We start from the raw sequence: 7,713 nt of genomic DNA on the forward strand, positions 1-7,713 counted from the left end.
TGAGGCTGTGAAACTGGTTCCTACTTTAATGTCAAAGGGCAATTGAACCATTATCGACTTATAAGTAATAGGAAACCCGAAATTATACCTACAAATAGTAGCGTGTAAAACTAAAAGTGTTGTGAAAAATAAAATATTTATGGAAATTAAAACTTTTGCACCTAGTTAAAACTTTGATACAATATTATGCTAGCTACAATAAATTGTTGTCTATTTTTAGTCATATTCGAGCCAAATGCCAATATAATTTTCTTATTATGGTACAAATAGTTTGTAGAACATCACACATCAATAACATAATATGGATAGCACTGTTTTCCGTGAGATAGGTTGTTAATAGTCTACGATGAAGCAATATTTTTTAAATAAGTATTTGAAGTTGCTAATATTTTTTTTTTACTTCAATGATTTCTAAAATAAAAAAAATACATCTAAACCTGATTGGAAAAAATATAACGTCCACTAATAGAGGCGTTCTTTACATGGTGCTATCAGTCAAGAGACACTAGATGGCCTTGGTGTGAACTCATGTGAAGTTCAATATTATTTCGGTTTACTTTCATAATTTGTAGCACTGTAAAATAACTAGATGGCGCTAGTGGTAACTTTTCAGTTTTGTCCGAGTCATTCATAAAATAATCGGGTAAGTAATCGGGCATCTTTAGTCCATTGAAAAGTTACATTTGGGATTGCGTTTTTAGAGGACGCAATTTTATTTTTTTTCATCTTTAAAAAATAAAATTGTCATGCAACAAATAATATTAACAATTTATTTTATCAGATAAATAGTTTAAGAGATATATCGTAAAAACCATTTCAACCACTATTTTCAAGATGGAGGCCGTAGGACAAGGGTGGCGACCCCACAAATTTGCTTTTAGCTTCACACTGACCCCCCCCTCCCCCTATTCATCAAAAAAATAAAATTGCGTCCTCTTTAAAACGCAAGGTTAGGCCTAAAAAAATGTAACATTTCAATGGACTACTTATCTTTTTCATGCAGCGAGTCTACAATAAGTATCAACAAAATCGGTTTGTCAATTAAAATTGAACAAATTTGAACAATCGACAAATACATAATATTGTTCTAATTACCATTGCTTATTCCTTTTCTTTTTACAGAACAAGCAGGTAAGTCAATAAAAATCTTCATTTCAGTTTTCATAAAATAATATATATATTTCTAACATCCTCACACTTTTAGCCAGTACGTCCAGCCCATAAGTCTACTGTTAAGATATAGCTGTTCAATGGCTCCATAGGCCCCAATCACAGGGCATCTATTATAAATATACGTGTGACACACTCTCCTCACTTCATCAGCCTTAATATTGTCAATTGCCCGGAATTTTTCCTGCATTGTAGGTACACCTCCCGTAAAATACACCCATTTAGCTATATCTCTGCAGGAGTCCTCCGCTTTTTGATTTTGTAGAATAATTTTGTACTTCATCGCTAGCTTTGCCTTGAGCAACTCAGCGTCTGTCACACAATTGCATAATTTCATCCACTCATGGGTAATGCAATTTATAATATCGTCGATGTGCATCCGAGGTGATACGAAGTGTATTCCCCAAAGACCTGTATCTTTGTATGTGGTGTAGAACGATTCGAAAGAATTTGCTAAGCCAGACGCAGCGGCTTGGGCCAAGTATACAGCATGATTATCACCACCAGCTTGTGATCTATCCCATGCTCCTATAACAGCTGCGGCCAGTTCCATCGGTAGACGATCCTCATGCTGAAACGGCGGGGCTTCGAATGCTAAAGCAATGTGACCAACTTCAAGGGAATCATCCCTGTAACGAATATCGGCTTCGGTGAATCGGTATGGACTGTAGCTCGAACATCTAGCGGCATCAAATTTGTTTATGTAAGTATTCGCTAAACCTAATAGTTGGTCATGTTTCACTCCTCCCGCACAGGCTAAAATGATTTTTGACGGTACAAACATCTTGTTTATGTACGACTTAATCGTTTGGTCGCTGAAATTATACAGATTGTGACTGGGCCCCATTACAGTTTGAGACAAGGACGTGCCTTGAAAAGCACCCGTGTGGAGGTAATCCATTATGACCTTATATGTATCAGTATCGTATTTTAACATTTCTTGGTAAACGACACATTTCTGGATTTCGATGTCGGAACTAGAATAAGCATTGTTGAATATGCAGTCACTCAAAATGTCTACGACTTGGGGAACGTGTTCATTCAAACATTCTGCATAGAAGCCGACAAGCTCGCGTGTTGTGAAACATTTCAACTTTGCTCCAATTTCGCTAATCTCATTTTCGAGTACATTTTTCTGTCTCTTGTTAGTTCCTTTAAAGCAAATATGTTGGAAGAAGTGTGCGACTCCATTTTCCTGTACCATCTCGTATCTAGAGCCTGCGTTAATAAATATTCCGACACAAGAATTGAAGCTTTCCCTCTCCTCATTGGCGACTATTAGACCTGTTGTCAATTGGGAACAGTTCATATTTGCCTGTGTGTTGAGAAAGTGTTCGAATTGAGGCAAAAAACTGCTGTTGTATTTGCGTATTTGTAATGTTTTTAATGATGGTTTCCGAAAAGAGTTGTGTTTTAAAATAAATTTCCACATTCTTACAAGCTTACCTTACAAGGTATTAAGCTAGCTACACTGATTTTTGTACGTGTTCGTTAGTAATAATATGTAGTTAGAAATTTTAGAAATAAAAAAATTATTGGTGAATATTCTTTAACAATACAAATCATAAATATCTGTTGATTATTTTGTCAAATTGACAATCGTCATTTCGAAGTTATTTTTATGACTTACCATGTGACTTACAGTGTTCTGCTGTGCTGTTCTCACAGGTGTTATGTAATAAAGGTTTCTCTTGCTTTATTAAAAATTAAATTGAAAAAAATTGCTTAAATAATAGTACGACAATGCACATTTATTGTCTTCTACGTTCAATATCAAATTTATGTGTTACTTTAACCTATATGTTTACAATGATATTATATATAGAAACAAGAGGTAGATACGTCATCAACGCACCAAAACTGATTCCGTGAATTGGTCCTATTTGGGACCAATGCAATCAGTCAGATTGTCACCGGTCCCAGTGAGCGCGTGTGCCGATAGGTACATTAAAGTTGTCGAAAATGCCTTCCTGTGTTTTCAGAAAGTGCACGTATTCGTGCAAAAAAATAAAGAAAGATAAAGGAATATCATATCACAGCAAAATATATTAAATTATTACAGTTTAAGAGTAAAAATAACAATTTACAATTCTTTATTAATGACACTTGCTTGACACGTGTATTGAAATAATGAAAGGGATAAAACATTGCTTCAATCACTAGTGTGACAAAGCTAGCGCACACTGTGTTCAAAGATTATCATGTAGATACGATTATTGAAAATAGAACGGTTATTTTATTAATTTCGATTTGGGTAAATACTTGATTAATTTTATATTTAAATCCACAGACCACACAGTGCATATAATTAACAAATATATCTATTTATTATATACAATGAAATCGTGATGGCAAAAATGTTTGTTTGCAAAAATGATGTTGAATATACGTATACATTGAAGAAAAGATTATCGCTACTGACGAAAAAGGCTATTTGCTTTTCTGTAAATAGCTATTGAACATAAATTTTATTTGTGTTTTAGATAAAAAAGGCTTATACTTCATCCTTTCTTTTATTTCATCCTTTTTTTTTCATCTAGGCACCACTATTATTATAATTATCCTACAAGTTGGAGTGATGACCTTGTACGGGTTTCGGGAACTGCCTTGAAACGAATAGCGTAAGATCGGTCCTTATGGAATTCTATAAGGAGGACTATATGCAGTATGCTCAGCAGTGGGTGATTATCGGGTGAAATGATGATGACTTAAACGAACACCACAGCTAGTAATAAATACTTAATACAGTTAACTATATCTCCAAAAAAGTTTTTTATTTTTTTTTTCATTTTAATACGACATCATAATAATCACAAAATAGTAAATGAAATTGTCACATTTATTTACTTGTGCAGGAAACCTAACATCTATAACATTGAACCTTCTGTGTCGTTTATCTATGCCAATTACCATGGCAACTATTTGTTTATTTATATTTAATTGGTGAATTCTTATGACTTTTGCTTACACCTGCGCGGAAGTGACAAACTATCTTTGCCTTTTTTATTTATATCATTTTATTAGAGCCGTCTCTCTTATACAGTCTGTCAATGTAATAAATTAAGTAAAATGAAAATTGTATTTGTGTGTGCCTGACACTGCATATGAAGCATTTTTTTTTGATATATTGTGAGTATATAACGTATCTATACATAAAATATCATTGTATGTTTATAGAACCTATAATAATATTATTTTTATGTTATCTAGCCGTGACATTATTAAAATTATATATGTCAAATGTCTACACCAGTCGTTACTCATAATATTTTAGACATAATTTTATAAGACTGAGTTAATAATGATTTTAGGTAACGTATTAAAAGGCTTTAATCCAACTAAACATCTCTTCAAAGCTACAAAAAGTTACATTTCTCATGCTGGCGTAGTGACAGTCACGAAGTTATCTAATGGACTACGAGTGGCTACTGAAGAAACCGGCGGCCCCTTAGCCTGTCTCAGACTGTTTATACAAGTCGGCTCCAGGTACGAAAACGCTGACTCTAATGGAATATGTCATTTCATAGAACATATGGCATACAAAGGCTTTAATTCCATGAACAAACAGAACTTGGAACATACGCTGAGCGATCTAGGTTTCAAAATGGATGCGATAACGACACGAGAATATCAAGTGTTCTCCGGAATCTGTCCCAGCGAATGCTACAATGAAGTTGTGGATATATTAGCTAAAATCCTAACAGACATAGAATTATCTGAACAAGAAATTGCGTGTGAAAGGCAAAACATTGAAACGGAATTACTCGATTTGGATACAGACCCGAAAACGGTTATGTTTGAGTATTTAAAGGAAACGGCGTTCCAAGGAACTACATTGTCACGAAGAGTCGCCGGTCCGACGAGAAACTTGAAAAGGTTCAATCGAGCTTGCGCTTATCACTTCCTACAAAAAAATTATACGCCTTTACGGATAGTTCTCGCGTCTTCGGGAGGGGTGACCCATCAAAGCATAATGGCGCGTGCCGGACATAGTTTTGGTAATTTGCCGTGTGATAATGAACCATTGGATCACGGTCCGTGTCGTTTTACGGGATCGCAAACTCTCTATCGTGACGACTCGATGCCATTCGCTCATGTATCATTAGCTTTTGAAGTAGCTGGTTACACGAGTAGTGATTACTTGCCACTTTTGGTAGCGAAACATATTATTGGTTCCTGGCACAGGAGTCAAGGTGGATCTGAACGTCACGCTCCGTATCAAGCGCAGGCATCTTCGAGCGTGTCCTGTGAAAGCTATGAATGTTTTTACATACCGTACCGCGATGTAGGTTTGTGGGGCACGTATATTGTTTGTCCTCGTATGTCGGTGGAAGATTGTGTTCACCTTGCTCAAGGCACTTGGATGCATTTGTGTACCACAACAAGGGATGCTGATGTGCAGCGAGCCGTGAATGCGGTTAAGCTAGAGTTGGCTAAACGAGAAGATGGCGTTATAAACTCATCTTTCGATATTGGCATGCAGGTCCTTTTCAAAAATGAAAGAGAGTCTTTGTCAGCTGTTTTTGAACAACTTTCAGCGCTTACAGCTAGCACCGTCAAGAATGTTGCGTACAACTACATTTATAATAAAACGATCGCTGTGAGCGCTGTTGGACCAACGGAAGGCTTGCCTGATTATAATAGATTACAAGCTGGTTCTTATTGGTTGAGAATTTGATGTCATAAAAAAGTTAACTAGCAAAATTGGCTAGATATCATTTAATAAATAATTTATTTAATGTGTAAGTTTATTTAATACCTTTTACACACTGCATTTTAAATTCTTCTCTCTAAATGCATCTAAAAAATCACTAAACTTTAAGGTAGTAAGTAAGTTGTCGAGATGTTATGGAAATAGGCATGCAGTTTCTCATTCATGTATGATAATATATCAACAAAGCTACCCACTTCATCAACAAGACGATATTTTTTTATCTTTTTAACATGTTTTAGTTTACGAACTTCATTGTAATCACAGGCCGCTACTAAGTGAATTCCCGTGTCCCTATAAGGGATAAGAGGCTGAGCAAAATAAAATTGGTTATTTACTTATTTTATACTGTTTCTCTGATCGATTTTCTTTAAGGACAAAAGGTGATCAGACTTCTGTCCTGTCAGATTGAGACGCTTGTTATATTACCCACCAGGAATCGAACTTGAGATCACACGTTTATACAGTTTCTACAGTACAGGCGATATTTCCTAGCGCCTATGATAACGGGGCATTTAAAAAGAGACCTAACCTATACCTACCGTAAAAAGTCAGCAACAAATCTTCGGACACGTCTGTAGATGCCTATGTGCTGTGAGATCGCTCACCACCAGGATGCAGGCTCGTTTGCCTACTCTTCTATAAAAAAAGCAAATCCTAATTCATACCAAACGATTTTCAATGTACTTTTCTTTACAAACTGTTTAAAATTGCAGTCCATCGAGCAATCAAAGTGTGTTAGAAAGAGTGATGAAGTTTTCAGTTCGAGCGGTAACTTCACTGATAAAGTTCTTTCATAACTTTGGCGTTCTGAAGAATTTGCTCAATATTGCATTGTGGATGTCTTGTCGGAAGCGTTCACCAATGCAAGTTATTCAATGTATTCTGTATTGCAGTGTTTAGTTTTGTTTTTTATAAGATAAGAAGAAAGATGATGATTTATGCCTAAGTTATCGTGTAAAAACGAATTGTATTTTAGTTTTTACTCTATAACTAGTATTGATAGCTAAATAATTATTATCCCTTCGCTTTTGGGATATAAAATGATTTCCCCGATTACGTTAAGATCATCGCTTAGATATAGTATAAAGATAAAATTTCGCCTTTATGTAGCCATATATTTGTCCAATTCAAACATCCAAATTCCTTTAAAAAGCCATTTAAAACGTTTCAGTTAAATCGTGCAAATAACGTGATTCCTATTGACTATCTCCAAAGGTGTATCATACAATCCGCTTTGAAAGCGGATAAGCGAGCTGTGTGATTCTTTACAATTTTTGCCTTTGTGAATTCCGTTCTATATAGATAAACCGCGTGAATAGCTTCCGGATTTGTCCGTCAGTTAGAGAAATCGGTGGACAGTTGTAACTGATAGTATATCATTACTAGCGGTCCGCCCCGGCTTCGCCCGTGGTACATATGAAAAATAGATGTTGGCCGATTCTCAGACTTACTCGATATGCACAGAAAATTTCATGAGAATCGGTCCACCCGTTTCGGAGGAGTATGCAGACTAACATTGTGACACGAGAATTTTATATATAAGATAAAGCTGAAGAGTTTGTTTGAACGCGCTAATCTCAGGAACTACTGGGTCGAATTGAATAATTCTTTCGGCTTGATAGCCCATTTATCGAGGAAGGCTTTAGGCTATTTATCATTACGCTAAGACAAACAGGAGTGGAGCCACGCGGGTGAAACCTCGATGCGCATGTTGCATAATGCATTGCATGATATTTTTTTAATATGTGGATACGAAAAACTTACGGGTTTTCCTTTTTCTATAATGGCATAGGATCCACTGCACGTCGTTTAAAACATACACTCAATAA

At 35.7% G+C, this 7,713-nt stretch overlaps 2 pseudogenes; one reads left to right on the forward strand and one right to left on the reverse strand.

Annotated features, from left to right (window-relative positions):
- Window positions 1–1,192: 1,192 nt before the first annotated feature.
- Window positions 1,193–2,602, reverse strand: LOC149491478 (cytochrome b-c1 complex subunit 1, mitochondrial pseudogene; annotated as a pseudogene).
- Window positions 2,603–4,471: 1,869 nt separating this feature from the next.
- LOC149491479 (mitochondrial-processing peptidase subunit beta pseudogene) lies at window positions 4,472–5,848 on the forward strand (annotated as a pseudogene).
- Window positions 5,849–7,713: the final 1,865 nt, after the last annotated feature.

The sequence above is a fragment of the Colias philodice genome, chromosome 1 (genome assembly GCF_061535455.1).
Source record: "Colias philodice isolate Cphi_HAF_F1 chromosome 1, ilColPhil1 Martin Lab GWU primary, whole genome shotgun sequence".
In the NCBI taxonomy this organism is placed as follows: Eukaryota; Metazoa; Arthropoda; class Insecta; order Lepidoptera; family Pieridae; genus Colias; species Colias philodice.